The following is a 15,659-nucleotide window of genomic DNA, read 5'->3' as shown; positions in this document are numbered from 1 at the left end:
TATGACGCCCCCGCAGTCAGCCAGAGACGTGCAACGACTGACAGGCAGGTTGGCTGCCCTCAACAGATTCATCTCCAAATCCGCAGAGCGAAGCCTCCCTTTCCTCAAAACACTTCGCGGCGCAAAAGACTTCGCATGGGGGCCAGAGCAGGCAGCGGCCTTCGCTTCATTGAAGCAGTACCTATCAGAATTGGCGATTCTTACAAGCCCCGACCCCTCGCTACCCCTGTTGCTCTACGTCGCGGCTTCGCCGCATGCGGTCAGCGCAGCGCTGGTTCAAGAGCAGAGCAGAGAGGGCACAATCAGGCAATGTCCAGTTTATTATGTCTCCGAAGTACTTACGACATCCAAATGTAATATGACGGAACTGGAAAAAATAGCCTATGCAGTTGTTATGGCCTCGCGCAAATTGCGCCATTATTTTGAAGCATTCAAGGTCCGGGTCACCTCAGATAGGGGACTCGGCAAATTATTCAGAAACCCGGAGGCATCAGTCCGGATTGCCAAATGGGCAGCCGAACTCTCCGGCTACCACATCACATTTGAACCCAGGACAGCCATCAAATCACAAGTCCTCGCAGACTTCGTCGTCGACTAGACTGGGCCAATAACACAGCCGAACCCGTCCGTAGAGAAGGTGTGGACAATCCATTGCGACGGCGCATGGTGCCATGCGGGGGCAGGCGCCGCTGCAGTCATTACTTCACCCACAAGGGTCAAGCACAGATACGCAGCACGCCTCAGCTTTGCTTTGGAGTCTGACAGATGCACTAACAACATAGCAGAATACGAAGTTGTCATCCTCGGCCTTTGCAAGCTAAGGGCCCTTGGCGTCACCACCTGCATCATCAGAACAGACTCCAAGGTAGTCGCCGGCCAAGTCGAGAAAGACTACGCAGCGAAGGACCCCGCACTTATGTAGTACCTCGCAGCTATCCGTAGTCTCGAGAGGCAATTCAAAGGTTTCACCTTGCAGCATGTGGACCGTGCCAAGAATGAGGAGGGCGACGCGTTGGCCAAGGCAGCCGCCAGAGGCGAGGCCCTGCCCTCCGACGTATTCTACCATGTCATCGTCACGCCAGCCGTCCGCAGCCCAGAGGGGCTCCAAATAACCAATGACAGCGAAGGCCACCGCATAGTCAACCTTATCATGATCGAAGACTGGCGGGCACCAATAACCCTGTTCCTACAGGGGTACTATCATCCAACCGACATCAATGAGGCCAAGCGCCTCAAACATCGAAGCTGGGACATCGCACTAATTGAAGGACAGCTTTACAAGAATGGGGTTAGTCAACCCATGCTTAAATGTGTCACCGAGACCGAAGGCATCCAAATTCTACGCGAAGTCCACAGCGGGACTTGCGGCTCTCACGCAGGGCCTAGGGCACTAGCTGCAAAGGTAATCCGTCAAGGTTTCTACTGGCCCGCCATGATCTGCGCCGCAAATCGGGTCACAAGGTCCTGCGAAGCCTGCCAAAAATTTTCTCCACGCTCGAGAAGCCCTTCGCAATTCACGAAGCTAATCGCCCACACATGGCCTCTTCAGCCCTGGGGCCTGGACATTGTCGGGCCCCTACCCACGGCCCAGGGGAACCTCAAGTTCACCTTCGTCGCTGTCGAGTATTTTACCAAATGGATCGAGGCGAGGGTTGTATCCACAATAACATCAAAGACTGCCCAGAAATTCTTCTGGCAAAACATTGTTTGCCGCTTCGGAGTCCCGTCCGAACTCATAGTTGACAACGGCAAGCAATTTGACAGCCAAGACTTCAAGGATTTCTGCTTCTCCATTGGCACCAAGCTTGCCTTCGCCTCAGTATACCACCCGCAATCCAACGGAGTTGTGGAACGCGCAAATGGCAAAATTTTCACAGCTGTCAAGAAGATGCTCCTCGACGATAAAAAGGGTAAGTGGGCCGATTTGTTACCTGAAGCGGTCTGGGCATTAAACACGACTGAGTGCAGGGCGACTGGGTTCACCCCTTTCCGCCTTCTATATGGATCGGAGGCCATGGCCCCGCAAGAAATAAAACATGGGTCACCACGGACAGTCCCGTCAGCTGTCCCCGACGTGGACGAGCCCACTTCGAAGGACCTCATCGACGGAGACCGCGTCTTCGCCCTACAGGCTCTAAACAAATACCAAGCCCAAACAAAAGCATGGCGCGACCACACAGTCATCCCGAGGGAATTCAGCGAAGGAGACCTCGTACTCGTCCGGACATCTCGAACAGAGTCCCGGGGCAAGCTGGAGCCCAAGTGGGAGGGCCCTTTCATCGTCAAGACAAAGGCATCCCCCAGCGCGTACAGGCTCGCAACGCCATCCGGCGAGGACTTGGAGCATTCTTGGAACATTGATAATCTCCGCAAATTTTTTGTTTGACTCCTCAGGGCCATCTCGCCCTTGTAATTCGCAAAACAATTTTATTTTGGCCTGCACTCTTTTCCTCCCGGGGGGTGAGGTTTTTAACGAGGCGGAGCCATGTAATATACAAGCGAAAAATCCCCCGCAAAAATCTGCATCGAAAAAAGACCGCATCGACGGTCTTCGACATTCGTCCAATACAAAGTCACCGTGAGGGGCAGCGCTAGCTACCCTCGCGTGCGACACTCCGCGCAAAAGTCGCCTAAGGGTGCAGCCGGACTAGCACAACAAGTGCGCAACATAGAAGTCTTCCTCAAAAAGGCTATCCGTGCAAAAGCCGCCTAAGGGTGCAGCCGGACTAGCACAACAAGTGCGCAAAATCGAAGTCTTCCTCAAAAGACTATCCGTGCAAAAGTCGCCTAAGGGTGCAGCCGGACTAGCACAACAAGTGCGCAAAATCGAAGTCTTCCTCAAAAGACTATCCATGCAAAAGTCGCCTAAGGGTGCAGCCGGACTAGCTCAACAAGAGCGCAAAATCGCAGGCGCATTACATCCGTGCAAAAGTCTACACCAAGAAACTGTCCGCGCAAAGACCGACTATAGACGCAGCCAGACCGACATAATAAATGTGCTAGACCAAGTGCGCAACGCCCCTATGGACATAGCCAGATGCGTGAAGGCGCACAACCTCAGCATTCAAACTATAGTCACACATGTACAGCGAGGGCATTACACCTTACATTGGTTCAACCTTCGGAATGATTCCCATCTCCCTATAGTTAAATAGCATTATCCTAAGCTCCTCACCCTCAAAAAGACTTCGCAACTCCCCTTCACCTACACTCGCCTCAACCAGCGAGGACAACAATTCCCGCTTGCCAGCCCTGCCCACACGAAGTCGACCGCCATCCATTTCGCTCACTCTACGCTTCGCCACTGCCCTTCGCCGCCTACGCCCAGCACTCGGACTAGGCAAAACTTCAGCATCCGTAACACACAGAGAAGCCTCCGCCGCAGCCACATCCAAGGCCGCAAAGTAATCCAAGTCCTCATCCGAAGACTCTTCCGTCCACTCAACCGAACTCCCAGAGTCACCAAAATCAGAAAACTTAGATGTAGACTCATCCGATTCATTTCCAGCGACCACGGTCGAAGCCGCCACAAAATTAGCAGTAGTGTTTGCGTGCGCAGGCCCAACATCCTGAACCTGCGCAGCAACCAAGGTTCAGTAACATAGACAAAATTCTCTAACTACCCCACACCCACTAAGCCACCTGCGAAGACCCAGCCGCCGACATGGGATCCTCCGCTGCCGGCTCCGTCGCCGCCTTCGGGGGATCCTCCGCTGCCAGCTCCATCGCCGCCTTCGGGGGATTCTCCACCATCGGCGCAGTGGCTGGCGACTAGCCTCCACCGGACACAGCAGCCGCAGGGGCAGCAAGGGAGCCTTCACCGGTTTCCGGGGGCGGTGCCGGGTCGACCTCAGCCTCGGCCACCATCGGGTTGGCCTCCGCTTCGGGCTACGCGCTGTTCAGGGGTCCGAAGTCCTCCACGTCCTCGGCACGCGCCATCTACAACATAGCACACCGATTCAGCAAGCCCACGTATACCCACATTCAACAACACTATACAAAAGACAAACTTTACCTGATCCCTCGCCCGGTCAGACCGCTCCCTAACCACCTCCCGACCGTAGGGGCCCCACATCCGGTCGAAGAGGGCCCCCGTGGAGTCCTTCACCACAGGGTCTTCGACTTTATAAATCTCGCGCCCAAAATCTTCATCAGATCGGTCGAAGACCTCATAGTGACTGCACCCCTCGCGGGACAGCGCGTTCATCGCCCCTTCGCAGGTGACGAGGGAGGCAAAGGACATGAATCCCTCCACGATGGTCGGGAGCGCCAACAATTCCTCTTGCAGCCACTCGAGGAAGCGAAGGCCCGCCTCTCGGTCGGGCACTTTGAAGTCAGCAGTCCGCGCGCCCAGCTCGCAGTATGAGTCCACGAGCTGTTTGCGCGTCCGCTCAGCTTCCGAGCATGTAGAGGCCTCGGCCCTCTCCATGCGGGCCTGCAAAGCGTTGAACCGCACCTCCCACTCCTCGGCGCGTTGGCTGGCGAGACTCCCCTCCACCCGCGCCAATTTGGCCTCCGCCGGCGCCGCCTGTGCCTTGGCGATGGCCTGGTTGGCCTCCCTCCTCTCCTCCACCAGCTGGCGCCGGAGGTCCATCCTCTCGCCCTCCAGGGCGGCCACCTTCTCCGCCAGCTTGCGGCACTTGCTATCCACAGCCGACTTTTTCTGAACGGCGTCAGCATGCTGCGCCCGAAGTCTCTCGACTTCGGCAGACACATCTACAGTAAGGGCCCCCGACGCCACGCGGTCGGTGAAGTCGGCCGCCTAACAGACACACATGAGACCACAATCCCCATGAAAGCGGTAAACACCAAAGTCCAGCTCAACTTACTTGACTCAGCTGCTGCGACGCCTCCCTCAGCCGGCGGGACACAGTGCCCGCTTCGTCCTTGACGGCAGTGACCGCCGAAATCTCGCCGTCAGCGCTGAGAGCGCTACCCTTCACCCCAGGCACCGCGGCAGACACCGTGGTCGCCACCGCAGGCGGAACAACAACAAGTTGCCCCTCGCCCGATCCTGCAACGTATCACCAGTCAAAAAAAACTTACCAACGAGATAATCGTCCACACTAATATTTGTGCCGAAGTCGGCAACGCGTTTCCTCGGCGAAGGCAATTCCCCGACCTTCGCAGCTCCGTCTGGGGCAGACTTGGTTCCGCCGGCGCCGGCCGCCTTCACGCTCTCCGGCACCTTGATGGACCCAGGGGCGGCCGGCTTCGCCGCCAGCGTCGGCTGGCTACCGCCGGGGGCGGTAGCCTTCGCAGTCCCCCGCGCCCTCTTCGGCCTAGCTTCGGGGAGCCTAATGACCGCCCGGCACTTCTGCGCAGCTTCCTGGCGATCCTTGTTCATCACTGCCGACACAACAGCAGCAATATTTCGTCCATAAGGAAACACTCTCAAGTCACGAGCCATGCGAGACGTAAAAAAGTCTTCGCCGGCCGCACGGGGGATAGGAACGTCCTTGGGCCATCGACCCCCGGTAACCTCCAGCATCCGCGCCGAAGACTCCCGAGCTCGGGCGAAGACATCCTTCCCCCGGGGGCCGCGCATGTTCCCATCAACTCCATAGCAAAGCTATCGGAGACCCCCGGTTCTCCCACCGCAGTACCTAGCTTCCTCTTTTTAGTGGCTGGGGCGGCCTCCGGCGCAGGGTCATCCTCAGTCACAGCCGCTGGTTTTTTCCCGCCGCGATCGACGACGTCCTCCCCAGGGTAACCGCCATACGACAAACAATTCAACTCGAAGACCCTATTCAGGCGGTCGTTGGATCCATGTATATCCCAACTCCGCTGGGCCTCCGTCTTCGGCACATAGCGCCCAACAATTCTCACCGCCCCACCCTCTGCCTCACGCACAACCGAGGCGGGATCCCGCCCTCGCAAATCCAAAGCAAAACGCGGACTTCGCACCTTCCGTCCACCCAGGGAGGGCATCTTGCGAGGGCATACTTCGCCCAACGCCCATCCATGTGCCAAAGGCCACACCCCATACCCTATGAATTCCTCAACTAGATCGCGCCCACTACTCGAGCGGGCAGCAATCCGAAGGGCCCTCTCATTTTCATCATCCTCCGCCACTTCAAACGACGGGTAAGCCACATAATAATGCGAACACATAATGGCAGCAGGGAGCCCTGGGTGATCTTCGACTTCAGCCTCCGAAACATAAAACCAGTAGTCCCACCAGTTGCCCCACTTGTTCCGGGCATAGGGGACCAGCTCCACAACTTCCATCGAAGTCTTCTCGGACTTCGGCGTGAAAGTGCATGATCCAAATTGAGCAATCTTCTGTCCTATTTTTCTCTTCTGCCAGTGCAGACAGTATTGCTTGGCGAAGACCACCACCGAAGGCTGGCCGCCATATGACGTCGTTGCCCAGACATACTTCGCCAACGCAACCACGGCGTTTGGTGTCAACTGATGAACCTGGACTTCGAACTTCTGCAAAACCTCCGACACAAAACGATGTGTCGGCAGGCGAAGTCCGGCGATGAAAACGCCTCAAAAACAACCAATTCGCCCTCGGGCTCGGGGACCTCCTCCGCCCCCGGGACCCGACCAACCCCGCCGCCAAAATACCCCAACCGTTGCATATCTTGAACGCGGGCCAACGATATCCGCGAAACACCGAATTCCACTGTATCACCCGGTAGCAACTCCGCCACCGCCACAGTGCCCGAGAGATCTTCAGAAGACGCCCCGGTCATCGGCGTGGTCGCAGCAGACGAGGAGGAAGACGGCATGGCTACGTACCGTCGACGGCGGCGTGCGGTCTGCTTCACGCGGGCCAGTTCTCCGATGAACAGGAGCAAGGAGGGCAGACAAGCAAGCGAGCAGTTTGAAAGTGAAGCTAGGGTTTTCGCGGTGCGCAGAAAGGTAAATTTCAATCCGCGCCGCCCCCGTCCCCTTTATATACACAGGGCGCGACGCTTCGGGAAAAAACCCCCGCGGAACCACTTCGAGCGAGGGCAGCGTCTCCACCATCTAGCGACGTCTTTGGCACTAGATGACTTAGTCGAACTGGTCCCTCGGAGGGCAAATGTTGGGGCGAAGGCGAAGACGCCACCCTTCGCTCAATGCCTTCGCCAGCCTCGCTGCACCAACGGAGACAAGACGACTGGCAGACTTACCCTTCGTCCCACGCGTCGCCAGACGAAGGCCTATGACGTGGTCGTCCCATCTCGCGGCCTCGTCCAACATGGAGGCCCACGTGTGATCCGGCCCATTGTAACAGGCTCTGCGTGGCCACTGCGCATTACGGGCCTAATTTGTAAAGGTCTCCCTGTAATTACAGTCTATAACCCTGCTTTATGAGAATATTCCGGGGATAACCTAGGCGCCTGAGGGCACATGCGTCCTTAACTCAGGACGCTGGGCACTCAGATACCTATAAATACCCCCGCACAGTGTCCTTGAGAGGCTAGATTAACAGAGCTTTTGCCATCTCGAATTGAAACCTTGTTTACGTTGCTCTCACTCCCCCGTTGGATCAACTTGCTCGGGAGAGCAAGTTCCAACACTTCTTATCACTTTTGGTAGCCTCGCTGTCGGGTGTAGGAGACCATTCGTCAACCAAATTCATTGAAGGAGGGGGCCTGAAAAGGTCCAGTTCCCCACCAAGGGCTTCACTCGCTGCTCCAGAAGGTCTGGCTCCCATCCCGACAGTATCCGCAGGTACGTTAGGGTGCAGTTGTGAATACAATACATGAACCTCCTCATGTAGTATATTATAGTATACTTGCAAGTTGTCCACGGCTGTGCTAAGCTCCTCCACATGGGCTCGAGCTTTGGCTTCCTTGGCCCAAGCAAGTGAACGTGCGTTAACAGCCCAATCGAGCGCTAAATCTCGTTCATCAAGTTGGTCTTGCAAGTGTCGGATGTCAGTTCTTAACTCGTTTATTCGCTGACCATCCTCGACCCATACCTCGTTCCTGCGATGGAGCTCCATTCGAAGCTGTTCTACTTGAGCTTCCAGATCTTCGATAGGATCATTGCTACCACTACTACTGTCCTCATGCCTTGAAGCTAGTTGATGGCGTGGTACGCCAATTGGCCCGGTAGACTTGCGTGTGGTTTTCCTTGTGCGCGGCGCCATATCTCCATGAGGGGAAAATCTTATTAGTATAGTTTTTATCATGATGCATGCATAATTACATAATAAACCTTAGTTGATTCACAACCTTCTATACATTGCACTCTACTATCTGGTCTTTAAAATAAGTACTTCAGAAGATGGTTAGTTAAGAAGGAAAGAAATTTTCTAGATAAGTTTTTGAAAATTCTTTTTGAAAATGTCTCATAATATCTGCAGAGATGGGCTTCACTCCGATACCAGCTGTGACGGAACCTCCCAAGTCATTAGGCCCACCTACAGTTGTCCTTGTCCAACGGACCTCAGACAACTCTGCAGGTGCCCCTGATCACTTGACAAGTTCGGTATCTGTATTCTTTACCTTTCCCAAGAGCGGTTCACCCGTCACGCAGACATTACAATACATCGGAGGTACGAAAATGCGGAAACAGTTACAATAACTTACCTTATTTAAAAGTAAGAAAGAGTAGTATTTATTACAGACCAAAACAAATACAAGAGTGCTGAGTATTATTATTACATAACCTAGGAGGCAAAAACCCCTCCCAATAAACAGTAAAAAGTTTTTCTTAACGGAGGACCCTTCCTCCCACAGCTTCAGTCTTGATTTTCTACTTTAGGTACCACCTTGGAACAGAAGCAACAAAAGTTTGCTGCTTCTTCACCTAAAACAACATGGGACAAAGCCCTGAGTACGAAATGTACTTTCGCAAGTCTTACCCGTCAAAATAAAAGACTCTCAAGGATATGCTGGCCTTTGGGGATCAAGGTACGACTTTTCAATAATCAATGACTCTGTTTGTAGAAAAGCTTACTAATAATGGATCCTTAAAAGTCCAGTTTTATTAGCAAGTTAAGTCATTACCTGAATTCTAGAGTTCTTTCTAACCTAGTTCAAGCACTTGACCTATACTAGCCAATTTCTTATCAACCCTTCTTATTTACTAGAATGCTACGTGTAGGTCAGTGACCAAGTCTTCATATTCGCAAAGTTATGGTGATCTGAATTGATTATACTCAGTTGAGGATCTCCAATCACACAACATATGTAGCACTTAACCCTTGCATATGTCAACTCGCCACCGGGGTTCTTAAGACCAGATCATGTTCACGCCAACCGAGAGCACAGATACACCACCGTCCAGCCTCTTGCCACGGATGGTACACGCTACTCTCGCCATCTCTCCACTCCCATTGTGTGTTATCTTATTCAGGTATTAGTCTGCCTGAGGCAAAGCTTACCCATGATGAGGCATGTGACCGGTTAAAAGGTCCTCGATCATCAAGCCTACATCGACAAGGTCCTTAATCGACTCAGACGGAGACACTACACCGAGACTCTCTTCTCATGCAAGTCACTTGCTCGGTCTCAGCTTTATCATTTCAAACCCAAAGTTTGGTACCTGGCAGAGGTACATCTTTTCCGATGTTGAACCCATCATGGCCATGATGGATCCACCATCAAGTTTTATTTTTGAAAACATTCCACCCACTTTGAAGCATCATCTTTTGTGAAAACAAAACATTTGTTTTCTAGAGCAAAGCTAAGCATAAGAAAAACCTTTTTGTAAATCAGGGATTAAGGAGAAGTAATCAAATCCAAGGAAGGGAATGCAGCAACTGGTTTAGCACACAACTCCTATCACCTAATGCATCAAGTAAGTGAGAAAGATTTCAAAATAACAAGGGGGTGGCAAATGCACCGGGGCTTGCCTTGTGTGATAGGTGAATCAGGCTCTGCTCCACAGATATCAAAGTAAAAGCAGTTTCCTGTCTAAGGTTCTTCAGGTGGTGGTGGTGAAGTCCTCGCTTCTTCAACTTCTATTTCCTCCTCGTTCTCTAGATATAGCCATATATAATCATGAATGCTCATGTAATGCTCATGAAGATGCAAAGATAAATAAAGTTTATTATCTAATGTCTTGAATATAACTTTCCTTCACGGATTTTCGGGAAACTAGGGTTTTCGGAGTCTATAGTGAAGTTCATAGGGCAGGGGCTAGGGTTTTGGGTTCTAAGTATCAAACATGGTCCAAAGCATACCAAATTTTACCCAAGGTTTCCAAATAAATTTAAAGTTTACCTAAAAAGTTTGGTGAATTTTGGAATTATTAATTATTCCCTAAAATTCCAGAAGTATGGTTTTTGGCTATTTTAAATATCCCATAATTCCTTATTTGAACTAAAAATCATGAAACTATTTTTATTAAATACTATAGGAAATTAAAAGCCTAGCAAAATTGGTTTGGTATTTTTAGCATTTTTCTATAATTTTCTAGGAATTCTTAAACCCTGACAGAAAAAGAAAAGGAAAAACAATGAATAGTATTGGGCTGAATTCAGCCCAACCGGCCTACAAAAGGGAAGAACCTACGTGCGCCCGCGCCCACGGGGTGGTTTTACACCGAAGCCCTCAGGGGTTTGAATATCTAAGGAAGAATCCTACGCACTATTTAACTGGGTCACTGACATTTTCGAATAAGCCCTTGCATTTCTATCTCTTCATAGTTTGCAGTCCACGACGGCGAACGGCGAGGAACCGAGCTCCGGTGAGCTTGTACCGGCCGGATCCCGCAGTGACCGGTGCTCCTGTGCGACCGACACCAAATTGGATCCCTCTTAATCATTTCCCCTTACTCAATTTCACCAATGAGGCTCTACATCAACTGGTTCACGGAGGCAGCGTGAACAATCGGATGAGTGAACGCGTTCCTGGTGATCTAGGGCTTCCTAGCTTAATAGGATGGGTCAGCGAGTATCAGCAGCAAGTAATGGTGCTGAAACAAGAGGACAGCGGACATGAATGGACCTGAAACTCGTTGGCCACGGCGAGGTCACACCGCTCGGTGTTCTTGATTGATTTGGGGGAAATCCCAAATTAGGGAGCTCTAGTGGATGATTTGAGGCACATGTTGCTTTACTGGTTGCACAATTACTTAGCGGAACAGGCGGGGTCGGCAATTTATAGGCTCCCACAGTGGTGGCGTCCAATTTCGTGAAGATGCGCTGGCGGGCGGAGAGGAAGAAGGTTACTGTCGCGCAAGCTTAGTGGCTTTCACCGTGGCGGCTCTCCGGTGATCACCGGGCATGCAAGACGTGATTCACAGCGACGTGGTACAACGCTTGAGCACGTGGCGCACAGTGGTAAGTGGCCAACGGTGGCGAGGTCTATCCCGACAGATCGACGAGCAAGTGGGTACGGTGAGCTTAGCCGTGACCGAGCCCGAGTCGATCTGGTGCCAAGATCTTTACTCTACCGTGATTATCCCCTCACCAGAGAGCACGAATCGCGGAGACGGCATAAATCACGGCGCAAGGGTCACCGGCAGTGAGGGGGGCTGAACTTGTGATCTGTTTCAGTTACTGTACCATCAGATCCCTCTTGAGTCAGTCTGACAGACCATGTTTAGGGCGAATTTCCTCTCGATTTTCCATGGCAACTAGACCAATGCTCTGCAGCAAAGTTGTAGCCTAATAGACCAGCTCCAACTTTGCTACATTGTGCACCCACAAAAAGTCACAAAATCTTACTTAAAAATGAGCCCTAAGTTCATCCAATCTCAATGTTAGTCTGAATTCAGATTTAGGGCAGTTTGATAGCTCAACTTTGAGCTCATTTTACTCCAAATTTTTCATGTGACCAAGGCTTAATCCCTATAGCAAAGTTGTTCTCCTTTAGTAGCTTTACAAACTTGATGTGTTGACTCTAGGCAAATTCTTAATATTTTTGGATCTACAGAGCCCTAAAGTCAGCTCTATTTCACTGTTTTTAGACTTAACTAATTGAGCACTAGGGTGGCCTTTTTGCAAATAAGCCCAAGACTTATGGTGTTATTTGCAAATCTCCAAATATGTGAATCATATGACTTAAGATACCTTATCTCCATGATTTTTGCACTTAGGTCCAAAATGTGCACACTTTTATAGATAACCCCCTAGGGTTTCAGTCCAGGGTTTTCCAGGGGTCTATTTAGGATTTTTGGTACTTCTAGGGTTTGGATACTACTTAAGTCCATCCATGGTGACATTTTATGATTATTTCAACTAAGTTTTGAAGTTTTCTCTTGGTTAAACTTTGGTTACTCTTTTAAGCCCAACCTAGGGTTAAGTACTGTATCCTAGGGTTTCACCAATAAAATGTCACATCAATACAACTTGTTTGAATTTTTGTGTCTAGTGAATGCATTCTAAGTGTAATAAACACATGATATGCCAATGCTTATGATGTTATGCTCAAGTTTTAGTGGCAGTAACACCAGGGGTGTTACATTGGCAATGTCATCAATATACCTTGCCTCCTTTACCATCATGCGCCCGCTTACGAATTTTCTGAGAATTTCTTCAGACATCATCTTGGTGTACCTGGGGTCTCACAGATAAGATTTACAAGATGAGGATCAATAACAGTAAATGACCTTATCATGAGTCGAACGGCATCATCATGATCCATCCATCTTGTACTTCAATAGCTCCGAATCTTGTTCACCAGGGTCTTGAGCCTGTTGTAGGTTTCAGTTGGCTCTTCTCCCCTTTTCATGGTGAACCTTCCTAGTTCTCCTTCCACCAATTCCATCTTTGTGATCATGGTGGCATCATTTCCCTCATGAGAAATCTTGATGGTGTCCCATATTTGCTTGGCATTGTCCAAGCCGCTGACTTTATTGTACTCATCCCTGCATAGAGATGCTAACAACACAGTAGTAGCTTGGGCATTCTCATGAATTTGCTCGTTAATAAATACGAGATTATCACTACTATCAAAATGCATTCCATTTTCCACTATTTCCCAAATGCTAGGATGGAGAGAAAATAAATGACTACGCATTTATGACTCCAAATGGAGTAGTCGTCTCCATCAAAGTGGGGCGTTACCAAGTGGAATAGACAATAAATATGCATTTGAATTGTATGGAACGCGAGAGTAATCAAATGAATAATTTTGACTAACCATTTTCTTTTTGGACGAGTCTTCGTCGTCGTCGTCCATTGGTGAAGATGAGGAGGCGGTGTTGTCATAGTAGATAATCTTCTTGATGCGCCTTTTCTTCTTCCCATCCTTTCTCTTGTTGTTTGAGCCTAAGTCAGTGGGCTTGTCACCTTTTGGCTCATCAATGTAGAGAGTCTCCTTCTCCTTGTCGTTGATCATCATCCCTTTGCCTTTAGGATCCATCTCTTCGGGCGGTTTGTCCCTTGATGAAGAGAACGACTCTGATACCAATTGAGAGCACCTAGAGGGGGGTGAATAGGTGATCCTGCGAAAATAAACTCTAAACAAGACAAACTTGGTTTAAAATAAGTGTTAGTAAAATCAAAACCAAGTTGATAAATGTAGAGAGAAGAAGAGAACTCTTCACTTGATTGTTCCTTTAAGATATGTATTAAACTTAGGAACAATATCACAAGTGAATATGTGAGAACTCTATGAAAGAAAACAATCACTATAAAAAGATGCACAAGTGATAAGGTGATTTTATCCCGTGGTTCGGCCAATGCCTACTCCACGTTGTGGTGACCTCCTTCGGTCAAGGGATGCACTCAACCCCTCTCAAGTGATCCAAAGATTAAACTTGAGTACCACGGTCTTCTTCTTTTTCTCACCCTTACACAATTGATCTCAAGTAAACCACAATCGAAAGGGGGGGAAGTAGAATCAAACACACGAGACAAGACTTGCAGCAACTGACGCACACAAGTCAAGAGAGAAGAGCACAAAGACAGCGCAAAAGTGTTACAGCTCAAAACAAGTGCCCAAATCTCTATCTACTAAAGCAAAGGCTTGAATTTTATGTTTCGACGTTGTAGGATGTTTAATGAAAGCTTGGCGTGCTGCTCCATGCACCTAGAGGTCCCTTTTATAGTCCCAAGGACCCTAGGAGGTTGGAGCTCCATTTAGTAGGCTTTGGTTGCCTTCTGTTCGTGGGCACACCGGACAGTTCGGTGCACCAGTAGACAGTGAATAGTGCCTGATTTCCTTCCTTCTTTGGTGAAGTTGACTGTTGCTAGACACTGGACCTGTGGCACACCGGACAGTCCGGTGGCACACCGGATAGTCCGATGCCGCCTGCTGACCATTGGCAGAGCCATGTTTCGCCCGATGATTACGCGGCCGACCGTTGGCTAGGCACGTGACTGGTTCACCGGATAGTCCAGTGCACACCGGACAGTCCGGTGAATTATAGCTGCATTGCCCTGGCTTTCTCCCGAGAGCGGCCTATTCACCGAGTGCGCCAGCCTAGCACCGGACATTGTTCGGTGCACCACAAGCTGGTGCATGTTTGGATGGACTTAGCCAAACTTCTCCAATTTAATTTCTCTCGATTTGAGAAGATCCCTAGCACTAAATAGACATAGTTAGTACCAAAAACAGTTTACTAAGTGCTAGAATCATACTTTTGTTTCTCCAATTTGGTTCTCTTTAACTCTAAGATCATATTATACAAAACAAAATGTGTTGAGCATCTAATCACCAAAATAATACAGAAATGGCCCAAGGGCACATTTCCGTTTCAAGACTCCCAAGTCTTTGAGTGTGTGAGTGTGCAAGTGGTCCAATATTTACAAATGTTGTGGCGTTCGATTGTTAGATTGGTCGTGCCTTTGTGTTATTCCTTGATTGTGGGTGTTGGTCACTTGTTCTCAAATGTTGTGAATCAGGAACAAGGCAATACAATTTTTATAGATAAGGACTTTTTTCCTCCAAAGCATTATCTCCTTTCAGATATAATGATCTTCAGACTAAGGTCATGAAGGTCACACCTTCATCGCTTATGGGAACATGAGTTCGAGAAGACAATAAATGTTATTAATATATTTTTACCTTCATATATCTATTTCATAATGTTTATATACATGAACATCAACAGAATTTACATTACATTGATACCTTCGGCTTGATCGACGGTGTAGATGCGAGAGCGATTACAACAGCCTGAACAGTACGGGGGTACTGTTCATCTATTTATAGGCACGGGACGCAGCCTGGGTAAAAATACATTTATGACCTTAACATGTGTACATAATTATAACATAAATAATTAGAGACTAGCTAGTCTTTTCCTCTTCGGCTCAGCATCATGCTTGATCTTCGACACCACTTTAAGCCGAAGATGTTGCTCTTCGACTGTAACTTCGGCGTTCATCGTTGTCATGTTTGGGCTATATCTTCGTCTTAAAGACCTTCAGCGGAGAATAAGACTCCTAACATGAACCTTTGTTTATGACGAAGCTCTTGTAATACTTGACATTATGCTAGAAATAAATGGTTAGTCTTGTTTTTGAGGACCTTCGGAAGAGGAAGGACCCCAACAGTAGCCCCTCGCAGTGTTAGTTTGTTTCTTTGTAACAAATTCAGACTACGACATGAACGAAGGCCTTTAGCCGAAGGTCCGAAAAACACCTTCCCTTGACTAGAATAGCGAATCATTCTGAATCATGGGCCCCAACGCTCAGTGGTGCTTTGTGTATATATAGAGAGGCTTGCGCTATGAATATTTTTTGCGCTATCTAGCTTTTTGTGTTGTGATTGCTGTTTTAGCTTTCTTCTTCTGTGAGCCCAATTGTTTTTTTGAGC

Source organism: Zea mays, chromosome 8, assembly GCF_902167145.1.
Source record: "Zea mays cultivar B73 chromosome 8, Zm-B73-REFERENCE-NAM-5.0, whole genome shotgun sequence".
Taxonomy (NCBI): Eukaryota; Viridiplantae; Streptophyta; class Magnoliopsida; order Poales; family Poaceae; genus Zea; species Zea mays.
This window is presented reverse-complemented; position numbering follows the sequence as displayed.